The 16035-nt window shown below is 44.7% G+C and overlaps 1 protein-coding gene and 1 long non-coding RNA gene across 2 annotated transcripts in view; one reads left to right on the forward strand and one right to left on the reverse strand.

Annotated features, from left to right (window-relative positions):
* Nucleotides 1-16035, reverse strand: part of LOC139046737 (cell adhesion molecule Dscam1-like) — a 171624-nt gene that overhangs the window by 130019 nt on the left and 25570 nt on the right. The window lies entirely within an intron of this gene.
* LOC139056877 (uncharacterized) lies at nt 225-14922 on the forward strand. Its single transcript, XR_011512463.1, has 3 exons — nt 225-318; nt 2481-2620; nt 13438-14922. It is a non-coding gene; the product is annotated as an uncharacterized lncRNA (long non-coding RNA).

Consider the following 16035-nt stretch of genomic DNA (forward strand, 5'->3'; position numbering starts at 1 on the left):
CCGCCAGAGCGCGCGAGGAGGAGGCAGCATTCTTCAAAGTGTGGCGCTACTTTACGAAGTTGAAGGGGTTTTAGCTTGCGAGGGAGGGCCGGGGGCGGCTTTTACTCCACCAACTACGTACTTTTCGCGGCGGCGCGCAGTCGCGCGTGCCGTATCTTGAAAGCGATCGGCAGACGGCTCATACCTTTGTGCGTGCTGTTTTCTCGCCGCTGTTAGCGTTAGAGCGATAGAAAGCATGAAGGTCACTTCGCTTGCTGCTGCTGCCGGGCTCGCTCACATCAGCGTTTCGTCAGCGAGTGTCCGCGGTCATCAAGTCTGGTGCGTTCATGTTTCCCTGCGCGCACTGACACCATGCTTGTTAATTCAGTTAGTAAGCGAATGTTTCTAAATTTATACGGGCGATAAAACTACTATCGTTACCTCGTATAACGGCCTACTAATTTGCTGTCGTAATTGATGCTTCGCCTTTCGGGCGAAATAGTAATTTTTGTTTTATTATCTTCAAGAATTGCCCGAAAGGCATTATCGGCGTCTTCGTTTCCTATGACGCCGCCGGGACTTCGCAGCCACTGAAACGTCACGTAGTGTCCTTTCTCATGTGATGTATGAAGTAGGCATCTAATATCGAATACGAGTTCTTCGTATGGCCCGCGACGGAGAGCTGACAGCACAGATTGTAGGGCTGCCTTTGAGTCACTGATTACGGAAATCAAATGTTAAAATTTCAATTGCCTACACTTTTAAAACACATAATAAAAGAAAGTAAGATTGACATATCTAGTACATCACCAAAACAACTGCGTTTAGTGTTTGTAAAATGATGTGATACGATGATTTTCTATTTGACTACTGTATAATCCCCTTTACAAGTGACGTTTTATAACTCCTGTAAGTGTTTTCCTCTTAGTAGGTTGTACTCCCTTAGCCGCACGCGTTTATGCTTCCCCGTGTGATAGGGGGTCAGGGCTCCTCAAGCTGTTTTTACAGCTTTTACCTGTCCTCCTCGTAACATTTTCTTGTTGCGGAATCAACTCAATTCAATTGAATTCAATATGTGTGTGTGCAAGACGTTATGATGAACACCTGCTCACGACGCTGCTGGCTGCGATACGGAGTATACCCAGACGGCCGACGAAGTAACGAATCCAGGGAGATAACTAAGTAAGGATTCGCATTAGAATGTCAGTGGAAGTATTCTAAAGCACTTGTTATCTGCCCATATATTTTAAAGTACCATCGATCGTTCAGCACCGCACAGAAGTACATGCTCACGCTGACTTTCTTTTGCCCTGCGCAAGCTTATGCATGGTGTTAAACTCACTCACCCACTCGTTCGCCCACTCATTGACTCTCTTAGGGAACGAGCAGACATGCAGGAACTATTATACACTGAGAAAAATTCAAAAACCCTTCTAGTAAGTAAGGTACTTGGCTAACTGCGGTGCAGGGTAGGAGAACATCTACGTACAGATAATATTAAATACAACATCGGGAGCCAAATGTTGCGGTATCGATTATTCCTAAGTTATATGCAGAAATTATTCAAGATAGTATTCTTGTGAAACAAGAATAAGAAAGTCAAGAAAGGAAGCAGGCTAATGCTGTTACGAAGTTTTGCCGTCAATAGAATGGCTGCGCATAAAACACAGCTAAAGGCAAGGCTTGCCGCTAACAGGCGCTAAGTATTGCCGCAGCTCGTGCCGCCAGTCATATTTTATAGCTTCGGTGTTAGCCTCATGCGCACCCTAATCTCTAGGCAAGATTTCGGCCGCCGTTAGCGCGCGACTCTCTCCATCAGATTTTTTGCCTACGGCGCTACGATCATAAGCTCACGATTACAGTCGTCGGAGGAGCGCGCGTAAGCGCTTTTCGGCTCGTTTGGGAAGCGCACAAGTCGCCCGTAATCATTTTCCTTTTAGTTTTTTTTTTTTCGTGCCTACTTCTCAAATCCCGGCCGCTCTTCAAAACTGCGCTGACGTGTTCGTCAACATGACCTACGCCGAGCTCCCTTCTGGCGGCGAGGGGAATCTTAAGAGCCCATTAGGGGCCTCGTCCCGGGGCGGGCTGCGACTCAATTACGTCACCTGAGACGCCCTCCTTCCACCCGACCCGTCGTGGCGGCGCGATTTCTGGCGCAGCACGCCGGCGCTGCTTGCGCGCGCTACGCTAAGTGCTTAACGATTACACTTGGTAATGTGTTTACTAATAGCAACGTCCTTAGCACCCTCTCCCATCCTCCTTTCCCACACCGGCTGTGGGTGCGCGTGCGCGGCTGCCCCGCACTCTTGCTCGTTTTATTTCCTCCGTCGAATTCCTGAGGCCACGCATTCTAACGGGACTCGCGTACTGGTCTGATCGATTTTAAAATCAGCGCCGTCGCCGCTGCCGTCGTTTGAGCGCGTACTCCCTCCTCGCGGCCCCCTTCTCGCCTTGAAGACCAATCAAACATGTCGCGCGGGTCTCGCTTTCTTGTTTTCTAGGCTTCCTAATGGGACGACGACGTGCCGAGCCGCTTCCGTTGCTGTCTGTGCGGAATGAAGCGACGAGCCTTCTCGCCACACCTCGCCGCGCTCTGTCTCTTTAGCGTCTCCAGAGCCCGTTAGTGTTCGGGCAGAGTAAAGTAAGTAGACGAACGTCAAACCGCATTAGGCTCGTTTTTTCGATCACGTTGGTAAGTGACGCCTCATCTCTCACTCGCGCCTCAACTCCTGCCTGCTCCTGTCTTGGGAAAGCGCGCGCGCTGTCGCTGTGCTCGCACGACGAAACTCGGCGATAGAATCGAAAGCTTTTCCCGCCGACTTACAGGTAACGAAGGTCGATTAAATCAGTGCCAAAGCGAAAGGAAAACCCACAAATATTATCGTAGCGTCAAAATTTTTGACGACTGGCCAAATGAGGGCCCAGAAAACTAAAAACGAAGCTTTGAAATTTCTGAAATTGCGCACCTTTACCTGCAGGGACGATGTTTTACTTTATCACAATCCGCGTAACTAACATTGAAAGAGATTCCACTGTATTCAGATTATAGTATGCGCATGTTCTGCAGTAAACAATAGCAAATGGGAAGTTGTATTAGTGTTTTACAGAGAGTGCACTATTTCTTTAGAACGCAATTCATGCATCTATACCTGCCAGAAAAAAAATTCACCGACATGCGGAATTTCAGCGAAGTTCTATACGTGCTTTGATTTCGCTATATATTGGCTGGTGCGGACAATCTGGCTCATGCGGCACGTTGCAAGCGGAGAGGAGTGGGGCGTGTCTGCCTCGCTAATCGGGAGATCGCGAGTGGCAGCGCGTGGGTGAAGCGTGGGCGCAGTTCACAGCAGCAGCAGCCGCCGACACACCTCCGCTCATGCAGCGCTTTGTTTCCATACAGACGACGCGCGCTACTCGGGCGCCATTTCGTAGCCACTGTCGCCGCACGGCGGTCTTGCGCGGCACAACGCTTTTCTTCTCACGCTTTCGCCATACCCTCCTCCTTCGCTTTCCACATCATGCTTCCGCTGTACCCTCCTCCTCCGCTTTCCTCCTTGCACTCCCCCCCACTATTGCCGTCTTTGATCTCCCGCAGCGCCCCGCGTTCGCTTTCATCCGTGGCTGTGCTCGTTCGCTCGGTTACGAGGTACGACGACGACGCTCACAGGAACGGGCGTCTAAGAGCGGCGGTCTTAAAAAAGAATAAAGAAGACTCTGATGCAGACATTAAGTACACGCTGTGCATGCCTGTCAGTTTCCGACATGGATTCTTCGCGTAGTATCACGGCGCGCTTCGCCATCTCTGCCCTGCGTCAGTAGTAGTGATGGAATTGGTACGATAACACCGCCGCCTTACTAGATATCTTTAAAAACAACACGTGGCGTCTAAGAGGAACAAAAATTGCGGCCATATTCAGGACTCCAACTACGATGAGAATGGGCTACTCTTCTTAATTATACAATTGAATCGCGCTACTTTGCAGATTCCGAACGTCTGGTGATTGTAAAATACTTTTTTGCTCGCTTGGGCTATGAAGAGAAAACAGTATAACACGAAAAAAAAAGCTCGTCTTGGTCTATAACGTCCGCCATGTAACCGTAGCCATGCACAACTCCAACTGAATTTTTCAACGTTTTCGCTGAAGCGAGGACGATCGAATATGCACCTTAGTGCGAAATCATATGAAACGCAGAAGTTCAGTTATTCCCCTGGAACACTTGCTTGATGTCACAAAGACGTCTCAAGCAACAGAGCACTAAAAGAGACACGGGCGAAAAAAAAACTGAAAAGAAAACGCGGTGTGGCATGCAGACACTGGACTTACAAATCAGAAGTTTATAAGAAGCAGAAAAATTTTTGCAACAATCAAGTCACGCGAGCAGCCGGAACAGGGAACGAAACCAGATCAAAAGGTAATTAAAAATGTTGAAAGTTTGAATGTTTATTTTGATAGAAAAATACAGAGAATCTCTGTGAAAGAGGCTGGCAAAAAGGCACGAATGCCTCACTAAGTATCAGTCCCCTTGCCCGACCCGTTCCGAGTGCAGAAAACATTCAAGCACATAGGGTAAGCATGGTACACAAAGTGGATACATACACAAAAAATGGAAAGCACACGAAATACGTAACAGAAATATTGAATGCAATTTGTATACAAAAGAATGAACAGTCATACCTGAAGCGACAACAAATACTTGTTCACTTTAAAAAAAAATATATGCTTATAGACGGTGATTCATTTATCATAGTGAGTAAGACAGGGTGATGATGATTAAGAAATCAGCAACTATGAACGCTTGCTTTTGCATGCCGTAATTTGTCCGGATCTCGCCCTTGTTGTAAGTTATGTGCCTTGCGTTGTATTTATGTTCATTTGGAAGGTACGTTCTGCAAAAGGCGCTTTCATGGAGTCTTACCTCATTAAATATTCAATGGCTGTTTTTTGTTACTAAGGCTTTCTATTGTTAAAATACAGTTCTTCTTGAAAAGCGGAGTGGAGTGGTTTCTATAAGGCGCGTTCTCAATTACACTAATCTGTGTTTCTGCAAGATTAGTAAACTATGGATGTTGGTTTTCGTCGTGGTACACCAGACAGATAAACAATATTGCACTCGGCTATGCACTCGGCTGTAGTATAATTGTTTTTTAAATCCGGAATGTAATAGATGCTTTAATTTGTTAATAACACCGATGGATCTTGCAATACTGGTTTTAATGCGGCGGACATGACTGGACCAGTTTAAATTTTCTTCAAACGTAACACCAGGGAACCTGTGGGACGTAGAACGTGTAATGACTTCATCACGGAATTTTATTACTAAAAGCTATCATCAATACCCTTGTTACGAGGCCGAAAAATAATGTGTTTTGTCTTTTTAGTGTTTAATTCCAACTTATTTGCTCTAAGCCAGTATGAAAGATTACTGAGCCAAATATTTGTTTCCTGTTAGAGAGTAATCAGGTTTTCACCAGAAAAAAAGATGTTAGTGTCGTTAGCATACATGGTTTTGTGAGGCGTTTGAGGCACGTTTGTGATGTCGTTAATGCATAACAAAAAAAAGGAGTGGCCCTAGGATGGACCCCTGCGGAACACCGTATTTGATTTCACCCATTGCTGAATTGGAATGACAAATGTCTGTGTACTGTATTCGGTTGATTAAATATTTTTTAATTATGTTAAGAGCAGTTCACCTAATGCCATACTTATTTAACTTTTGCAACAAGAGATCGTGTTTAATGGAATCGAATGCCTTTTTAAAGTCACGAAACATTCCTATTCTGTACAGCTTGTCCTCAAAGTTACTTATTATTTTCTCTTTAATGTGCAGCAACGCCATTTCAGTACACTGGTGTTTTCGGAAACCGTATCGCTTTATAATATTATTATTATTATATTAATAATAATAATAATTAATATTATTTTAGTACAGAAATGTAATATTATTTCGTCAATTACCTGCTCTACTATATTTGAAAAGATTGGGAGAATTGAAATCGGTCTCTAGTTGTTCACGTCATTCCTGTCTGCCCCTTTAAAAACTACCTATACCCGTGTAATCTTTAATTCATCAGGGAATGCCTCAGTACACAAAATTAAATTGCACATGTGTGACACTGCTTGACAAATATGCAACGTCACAGCTTTTATTGGCTCTGCCTTTATGCCATCCACAACACACGCTGTGGAATCCTTTAACTTCAGAAATAAGCCATTTATTTCAGCCTCAACTGTTGGTGCAAGGAATAGCGACCTGCTCATACTACATGAAATATAAGACCTATGAGTTGGGCTATCAGCGGGAAACGCATCAGACCCGCTACATTGTAAGAAATGCTGATTAAAATTATCTGCCAGTGCAGTCCCTGTGAAAGATACACCTTTGTCCGCAACCTCAAAAACAGAATTTTGTTCGCTGTTCGGAAGCAGAACATTCGATGGTTTCCAAACTTATGCTGGATCGTTAAGAATATGAGTAAACTTATTCTCATAATACCTCTTCCTTGCCAGCTTTATATCACGGCCTAATTTATTTCTGACATTTTTGTATTTAATTAAGTACTCTGATTGCCTTGTCTTTATAAAAGTAGCGAAGAGTCTATCTCGATCCTTTATTCGTTTTAGAAGCGCGGTGTCAACCCACGGTTTCCTACACATCTTGCTTGTACTAGCTTCTATTAGAGTGAAAGCTTTGTAATAAAGGTATTTGATTATGCCGAGAAAGCAATTGAATGCTTTGACAGGACCTGTCAATGCGTATATTTCGGACCATTCCGCTTTGCTAGCTGACGCTTCAAAATCAGCAATTGTGTTCTTGTTTATCAATCTGTACTGTAAGCGCGTGTCACTTTTGCGCTGTCGGCACACTATCGTTTCACGTGTAAAGAACAGGACAATAGGCATGCGATCGCTTACGTCAGACATGAGGACACCCGAATCTAAACCAGTTAGTCGAGTTGTAAGACACAAGTCAGTAGGCTTTCAGAATTATTCGTCACCCGGGTTGGAACATTAATAACATTTTCGCAGCCAAAGGAAAAGGAAACACCCAGAAACGCTTGTCTGGACCGGTCTATTGAGAGCAGGTTTTTTTTAATTTCATAATTTATTTATTAGTAAAAATACAGATAATTACATGTGCGTAGTATACATAAGGAGGTCCCATAGTCAAAGACTGTATCGGGTCCTCCTTAATATTAAAATCGCCCGTAACAAAGAGGGGAGTGCCAAGGTGTGTACAAATATCCAACATACATACAATGAATTCTAATAACGAGGATACAACAACGGATGGAGGCCTGTACATAACCACAAATATAGCGGTGGCACCCTTGATAATGAAGGATTCATAGTGCTCATGCATTACAGAAAACCCAGAAGTTATATAAAAAAATTCAATCAATATTATCAATATTTTTTTCGGGACAGTAAACAACACTTATAGCCCGAGATGTATGCAACATCGTATTCGTCGTGGAACCAAGTCTCAGAGAGCACAAAAATATCAAATTCATGCTGTAATTCGTGTAGAAGCATTCAGACAGATTCGTGCTTGCTTTTTAAACTTTGTGCATTCAAATGAAACAAAGACATCTGATTTCTATCAAATAACTCTCTACTCTGTTTGAAGAAAACAAAGAAACAAACAAATACATTGCATTCTGAATAATTGGTACAAATAAAGACAAGAAAAAGAAGACACGCAAGATAGATACAATTAATTGGCCCATGCTCACCGCAAAGCCCCAAATTTCAGCCTTCCGCAATTCTAATACGATTTATTTGATTTGAAGAGTAAGCCTCATGCATATTTAAGAGATCAAACACGATATGCCAATGATCTGCTCGGAATACTAGCATCTTGTCGAATACGGCAAAATCGAAAGCTATATGTTTTCGTCCAAAGAATCTGAAATATGGTGACCTTGCTTATTTACTCTGTAACTCAGAAAAAAATGAAGTTGTAAGGTCGTTCAAATCGTTAGGAGTGGTGTTTTCAGAAGGCACTGAATGGATTGATCACGTAACTCAATTACCACAAAAAACTTCTCCAGTGATTAGAATTACGTTACGTCATAGCAACACGCAGATCGAAGCTTTTGTTGTACAGTTCCTCACTTTGCTCACATTTCAGCTACTCCACATTTCACATTTCAGCTAGATTAATTTGTGGTACAACGACGCAAATTGATCTTCCATAATTAGCGGTTCTTGAGAAACGAGCCCTTTGCATGGTCAAAAATGCAGAACCGGGAACGAGCTCATCTATGCCGTGTCGATGCTGCAGCCCGGGCAAAAGAACAGGCTTATACAACCGAGCGCAAGCAGCAGCTGCGTACCGAGAATCCGCCAGCCTACCTAGACGTCATTTAAAGAACCACCGGGATGAATCCCGTGATAAACACCGGGGCCACACGCTTCAGCTTCGCTGGTAAACTGTCTGTACGGAGTTCTTGGGCGATGATGTTATGAACCTTTCATCGTTGTATATTCCGATATTGTTCCTTTCAGTATGAATTGTGTTGTATTGACCAGGTGTTTTCTGCCACCAATAATTTATATCTTTATTCTGATTTGTTTTGTGTTACATTGGTACTTATTGTGATGTATACATGGATGGTTGGATGGAAGTTACGAGTGTCCCCTTTGAAATGGGGCGGTAGGTTGCGCTACCATGCTCGTTTTGTTATTTTGCCGTATGCCTTTCCTATCTTATTACTTTTTTTACAGACTAAAAGTTCCCAGCACCAGAATTTCTGAGCCATTACTTGGAGCTTTGTTTTTGTACGCCTCCGTTGTTTGTCGTCGCCCTACTTTTCTGCAACTAAGCCTGCAATAGCCTTTTACTAAGCTCTATTGCGGACATGCTTACTTTCCTGCTGCTATCCGTGAACTCAAGGGTTTCAACGACGCCAGCGGAGCCTTAACCGACAGCCGGGTAGATATCTTCATTTTGTAATAAAACATGTTCCATAGTTTCCCTAGCTGCTGCTGCGGTTGTTGTTGTTCTTGTTGTTTCCATAGCTTTACAGCAGCCAAGCACATGCTTCTTCTTCCGTGGTGTACCTAGCTTGATAAGTAGGTGTTCTAAGGCATCATGATCTTGCTTCGAAAAGTAAAGAGCTTCCCTCTGAGTTATCATAAAATGTTTCTTTCCTGATTTCGTTTTTACCTCTTAGGTAGTTACTGATAGCCGGTTTCTCTTACATTACTCAGGCGATTGTCTTAGTCTCTCTTACTATGCCTTTAACGTTCTTTTTTTCCATGTTGCTTACCATACCGGTTGCATGCTTTTATGTAAGAGTTCTAGTCCTTTTCCTCCTATGCGAGTCAATATTTTTCCTGTTCAAATACTTGAACACGATCGCAACCCATTTACTTTCTTTCATATCCCTTAGCCGTTCTTGGAAATCAATCTTGTTTTGAGCTTCCCTCACTTCAAGAGAGAGAGAGAGAATGAAAAGGAAAGGCAGGGAGGTTAACCAGATATGAGTCTCCGGTTTGCTACCCTGCACTGGGGATGGGGGATAGGGGTTAGAAAGATGGCAGAGGAAAACGCTAAAAAAACTGGATAACGACAAGGCTTCGTGAGACGAAAGCCAAGTCAAGACAGCTGCTGTACGTGGAGCCACGTAAGAAGGTAGGACTTCCATCATTCAGCAGCCAAAGTTCATTACTGGAGGCGAAAGATACTAGAGATCTGCCTCTTCCGCTGACCATCGGACTTCCCCAGAGTGTATGGTGGGCGTTGAGATCTCCAATGATGACCCAGGGATTGGAGGTTGAGGAAAGGATGTCTTGTAGTCTTTTGTAATCAAATCGACTTGACGGAGATAGGTATGCGCCCACAAAAGTAAAGGCCAAGTTCTTACTTCAAACTTGCACAGCCCATATCACCCTGTACGGCTTACTTTGTAGTCTTCCCGTCAGCGCCCAATGCGAGGCGTCCCACTCACTTTTGATTGCCATCGAGTCGTGATTGCACCTCTGACTACAAGCAAACAACCACATTTCCAAATGTAAACCCTGTAACCATTACACCTATCCACATACCCTGGAGCATCTCTTTCCTATTTTATCCAGATAGAGCTCTGTGTTTCACTATGGCCGCATTTCTCTTCCCATCTGCTTTCCTGTGTTTCCATACATCTGTTGTCGTCATTTATCCATACAACGAGGCTTTGTATTCTTTTACCCGAGGTATATCCTGGCCCTGTATTGACACTGCCTGTTCACTGTTTTCATTGAATACCATAAGACCCGAATTCTTAACGCTAAATTTCAATCCAGAAACATCAAATTTCTCTCCACAGATACTTTCCAGGAGTTCCATGTCACTCTGCCTGTTAGCAAGCAATACAATGCCATCCGCATAAAACAAACCTGGGAGCTGCTGCTCTATTATTGGACCCGTCTGTTTGTATGAAAGATTAAACCCAATGTTGATTCTTCTGGCGCCCTTTCCGTTCTCACTATATGTAAATGTTCTAGACCACGGGCTCAGCTACCTAACCGGTTACTTGGTTAGAGAAACTCGGTCTGGTCAACAGTGGCCCGCGAATATGCCACTGGGGACCGGGAACACGCGACGCTAAGAGACACGCGTACACTCGCCCCAAGCGGCTCCCACGCAAAAAAAAGGGCGCCTCGCGAACTCGGGCGGAGCAAACAGAAACACATCTTACCTTTTGAAACGAATTTTTACTTTCTCAGCGACGCAGGCTACCGCAGACAGCTAGGGCCGTAAAACGCCGGGCTCGAGGCGGAGGGAGATGCCTCCGGTCAGCAAAGGGGTCGAACCGGGGGTGGCGTGAGGCTGCAGGCATGCAGACCGCCCCTTGCGGGACTGTCTCCGCAATGCCTTACAATCGCCTCGCTTTCTGAGAATACGGGGTCTGGTGGTGACGGCGTTCGTTGCTTACACGTGTACGTACATAATAAACAACAGCGGGGATAAAGGGCACCCTGTCTAAGTCCCTTGTTGATATCAACTTTCTCCTCGCTCCTCATCCCTTCCCTTTCGAGGCAAACGGTATTTTCTAAGCAAAGCTCTCTCAAAAGCTGTAGACAATCATCGCCTAAGCCTACCCCTTCCAGAATATCCCACAAAATGCTGTGGTTCATTGTTCATTGTTCAATGTAGCGGTTCATGGTTATAAGCTCCTGTAATGTCTAAAAAACGCCACATATAACGGTCTCCTTTCTACTCTGGATATTTAAATACACTGAGTAAGGACAAATAAGTTATCGAGACGCCTACCGATTCTGAAGCCATTCTGAAGTTCGCCCAATATCCCGGTATTTTCTGCCCATGCTTGCAGCTTTAATTTAATCACATGCATTGCGAACCTGTATATTTCTGATGTAGTGGTCAACGGTCTATATGAGTGAATTCTATCTTTCTCCCCCTAACCTTTATAATTAAATTAAATCTACTTTGTCGCCAACTGTCTGGTATTCGTCTACCTATTAAGGATTTTTTATACTGCGTTCAACAGAGATTCCTTACTTTTTGGTCCAAGTTCTTCAATCAGCCTAACGGAAACCCAGTCTAACGCTGCGGCTGCGTGTCTCAGTCATTTTCTGTTCGGCTTTATTCCCATTGAAATTTCTCAGCACTGCCTAATTTTTTCCTGTCTGGTTCTCTTTCATGCCCTTTTTATCTCAGAATCCACCTCGTCATTGTCTCCGAATGATTGGACTGTTATTTTTCGAATGTAATTTATTTCTGCGTCCCCTTCCAATTTGTTCCCGTCTTCGTTTAGAATATGTTGTATTATTCCAGACTTCCTTCCTAATAAGTTAATATGGTCCCAAGATATTCTAGATGTGGCCTTCTTTTCCTCACGTACTTCTGACAGCAACAGTCGCTTTCACCGTGAATGTCTGTTGGAACCAGTATTTTAACCATATATTCTTTCTCCTGGTATACTTCCCATTTTCTGCATAGTTCATCCTGCGGGAACAGCACTTTTGCCTGCCTGTGCTGGCGTGATGAGTTATTTCGTTCATGGATCGCTTCCCGTACCTCCTCAGTCCACCAGCTTTTCGGTTTTCTGTTTCCTTTCCATCAACGTTAGCTTTATTTGAATCAGTGAACTCTACTGACAAGTGACTGTATTTGCTGTTCCATTTGTTGTTTTTTTGCGCCTGTTTATAACATCTCATTAATGTATTTGGTTTATTATTCTGTGATTAAAGGTGCTACAAATGCAGTCTCTTGCCACTGCCTGCTGTACAGGAAGTAGGAACCTCGACAAGCGTTAACCGCTCTTTTTTTTTTTGCCTCCTCCATCACAACGTTTGGAGATAGAAATACATGATTATTGTCTATAATCATCGCGAATTCATGGCAAAGGAAGAAGTCACTAGAAAACTCCACTTGTCTGCAACGTGGATCTCATCCCGTGTCAACGACCTGTAAGCCGTCGTGCTGCCGTCGGCATGCCGCGTACGTGTGATGTGATCCTTGCCGTTAGCCTACACCATCGTTGTCATTGCCTTGGCATTCTCGCTGTACCGCCGCTGTTGCAGTATTACTTCACTGACGTCCCGTTGTCATTCTCGGCGCCGTAATTGCCATTGAAGTAGTTTTTTGTTTAGAGCAGCTGAGGTTTTGTTTGAGTGGCCCTAAAGGATTGCTTTGTGACACCGGTAGACCCGCATCTCACGCGCGTGTCATGGCATCTCGGATGAGATGCAGGCCCAAGGTGGAGGCACAGAAAGTAAAGGTTAATATATATTTCTGCTTTTGCAAGATGACATGGTACATAAACTGAACAACGAAGAAGAGGGTAAGACTAACAAAAAAAATACAAGAACAAGGCAGGAGATAATAAGTGACAAGTGAATAAACAGCAACAAAACAAGCGTTTTGTTTAGGCGGTGATATTCCACTGCAATTAAACGCTCATGCAACAGTGACATAATTTTAAGATTCGTACGAAAGATAAAGAAGTAACAGCGACAGCTAGCGCAGTATTGCGTGCATTACAACCAGCAAGTTACATCTTCACGCACTTTGAGTTGCTGAAAGCATTTGCAACGACGCGAGAACAATCTGACTAGAAAAACCGCGGATTTTGCTTCCTGCTTTTTTCTGTGCCATCGGCGCCATATCACTGGTTTTAACTTGGCGGTAATTTATGGCTGTCTCGCGCACCGTAAGGACACCACAACATCACAGTGCCACAACGACACCCCCGTACACCGTGTCTCACATAAGGCCGATGCCTCACCAGCGCGCGTATAGTATCACGTCAGAGACACCACATTCACTTTGTGTTTGCATGACTGTTTGCGTGTTGATTTGTTTGTCTCTTTGTATTTTTATGATACGAATGCAATAAGAAATTTCTCAGTACACCTCATGAACTTAAATAAAAGGCTAAGCAGACACCATAAAACAAAAAAAAATAAGCAATTTGTAATCCTCTTCGTTGTCTTTATTTCTTCACAGCCGAACAGACGGCGTTGCACAATGAGAAAACAGTTTTGCGCCTGTCCTCGTGCAGTTGGCGCTTGTGGAGAGAAGACAAGGAGGAAGCAGGATAGGCAGCAATTTTTCCAGCAGTCTGAAGTCTTTCCAGTCTGAGAAGAAGGCCACCCGGTTTGAAGCTCACTGTGGTGCACGTCATGTGCAGCATCGTCACGGTTAGTCGACCTCCTATGTCTTGAGATCGACCTGCCGGCCTTCGTGGAGCCGCAACAACGCTTGACGCGTCTTGGTGACAAACCGCAAGAGCCGGGAGCTCCTACGCTAAGTCTTTGTATGCACCAATCTGTCCAGAGCCACCGAGGGTTATCTCGGTGTTCACGGCAGCGAATACATGCCACGTCTGCGCATCAACAACGTGCTGACACAGCTCGACTAGCGACGGGGATACTGTGCACGGCATCCATCGATGCCTCTTCCAGCAACGGCGACCAGCAGCTGCCGCTGCTGATTGTGCGTTTCAATACGGCTGGCCGAATAATTCCTCGGCAGTGAAAACTATCTGCGTGAGCGTGTCACCAACGTGCTGCAACAGCGCATATAGCTAAGGGAATCCCGTTTGGAATCTCGTCCGCTGCATATTTCGAAGCCACTTCAAGTGATGGCGATCAACAGCTGCAGCTGCGGTTCCTGCTTTTAAAGTCAACTACGCGGCGGGTTCCTCAGCAGCAAAAACAATCTCCGTCAGCTCAACCCCAATTGTACTGACTCGGCGGAGCTAATTACGAGAATCGTGTCTGCGGCGTTCGTTGAGGACAGTGCCAGTGATGCCGACGACAAATTGCAAGGCTGAATTCTATTTCTCAAAACGGCCGGACGACGCCGTTGCCAGCACAAGGAACGATCTGCATCAGTGCATCACCAATGTTCTGTCGCAGCACACCTAGCTCTTGGGACCCTGTTCGCAGCGTTCGTGCCTGCGACAGCGACCAAGAGCTTCACATCGTTGTTTCTCATCATCTATCCGCTCGTGCTCGACACTCCGGAGTTAACGGAGCGAATTGAGCCATCGGGCCAAGCACTACGACCTTTACAAAGAGTTGTGTCGAGTGTATGGGCCGCTGCGAATTCAAGCAAGCCGCAGCTTGTTGGGAGCTTCTGCGTGCCCGAACAGCGAAATGACGGTCGCCCTTGGACCAGCGCGGGTGCTTCAGGAATCGTCGCGCTTGTGCGCAACTCCTCTCTGCTTACGCGGATATGCCCTCGGATTTTATCGCATATGAAGCGGCCTGAGTGACTTCTTCGCTTTGGTGAAAACTCTCCTCTTTGAGCAGCGATCAAATCGTTGACCTTTTCTTTCATCTTGTGCTTCTTGCGTAGGCGTAAACGTTGCTGTGTCTTGCTTATAAATAGCGACTGGAACTGCTCAACAGTGAAGAGTGACGTCGTCATCTTCATCTCGTGATTTATATATCTTCTGTCTGAAAGAAATGTCTAGCTTCGAGCCAATGCTTGTGTGTGTGCCCTCTCGTGCCTTCTGACCTTTGCGCTGTTCCATCACGAATACAAATTAAGTCACCCAGACATGGGGGATATAGTTTTGCAAAAAAAAAAAATGAGTGTCAGACTCTGATTTCGATGTGCTATATTCTCAAAGGAGGATTCTATTTCTTTCTGTAGCGCTCACGTTTTGCGCCTCAAGTTTATTTGCGGTGTGTGGTAATATTTTAAACACGGAAGTCAAGAAAACGCCAGTTAATTGCATACTTTTGTCCATGACAACATTTTCGATTGTCGGCAGCATATAGTAACAAGTTAAGTACACTTCGTTTCTGCATAGCTAAATCGTCAGCTCTCAGTACGTGTGCTGGGCGTAATTGCCTAAGAAATGTAACCTCGTCATTACATGGGCAATAATCACCTGTCAATTTCATCATCCGTGGTAACAGGTTTGCTTGATTGGCGGAATCCAGTAGCAGCAACATCTAATCTTCTAAAGATAGAGGAGATAAAGCTGTGCAAAAAACGTAGACGGTTATCGAGAGACCTTTGCAATTTGTCTATGGTAAGTACTGTTACTGACATTACTCCAAACCAGTTTAAAAAAATCGATTTTTAACAACATATCGCTGTAACGCTCCGAGTGATGAAGACTACGACTGCGACGTGTCGCAAGTCACAAGTGCAGTACGAACCAGTATGGTATACGACTGAGCACGTACAGCTACAGTAATTATCATAACGCTATTTTATAAAAGGTCAGCGAAATTTTGCTTGTGCTCTTGACTAGCGTTTCAAATAATCGGGAGCACTTTAAGCATTACTTTCGCGTACGAGGCGACCATGCAAGAGTAATAAAGCAATAATCACAGAGAGAGAGAGAGAGCAAATGATAAATGAAAGGTAGGGAGGTTAACCAGGACTGAGCCCGGTTGGCTACCCTACACTTGGGAAAGGGAAACGGGGACGGAAAGATTAAAGAAAGAAGAAATTTGATTCAGCGCCCGGTGTAAAGGCAGCAGGCTAAGAAAAATAATGACAAGACACAGAAGTCCTAGTGGAAAGTACACGAGGATGCAATGCCTCGCAATCCTCGGGCATACCTATATCCACGGTCCTTTG

Source organism: Dermacentor albipictus, chromosome 1 (assembly GCF_038994185.2).
Source record: "Dermacentor albipictus isolate Rhodes 1998 colony chromosome 1, USDA_Dalb.pri_finalv2, whole genome shotgun sequence".
Taxonomy (NCBI): domain Eukaryota; kingdom Metazoa; phylum Arthropoda; class Arachnida; order Ixodida; family Ixodidae; genus Dermacentor; species Dermacentor albipictus.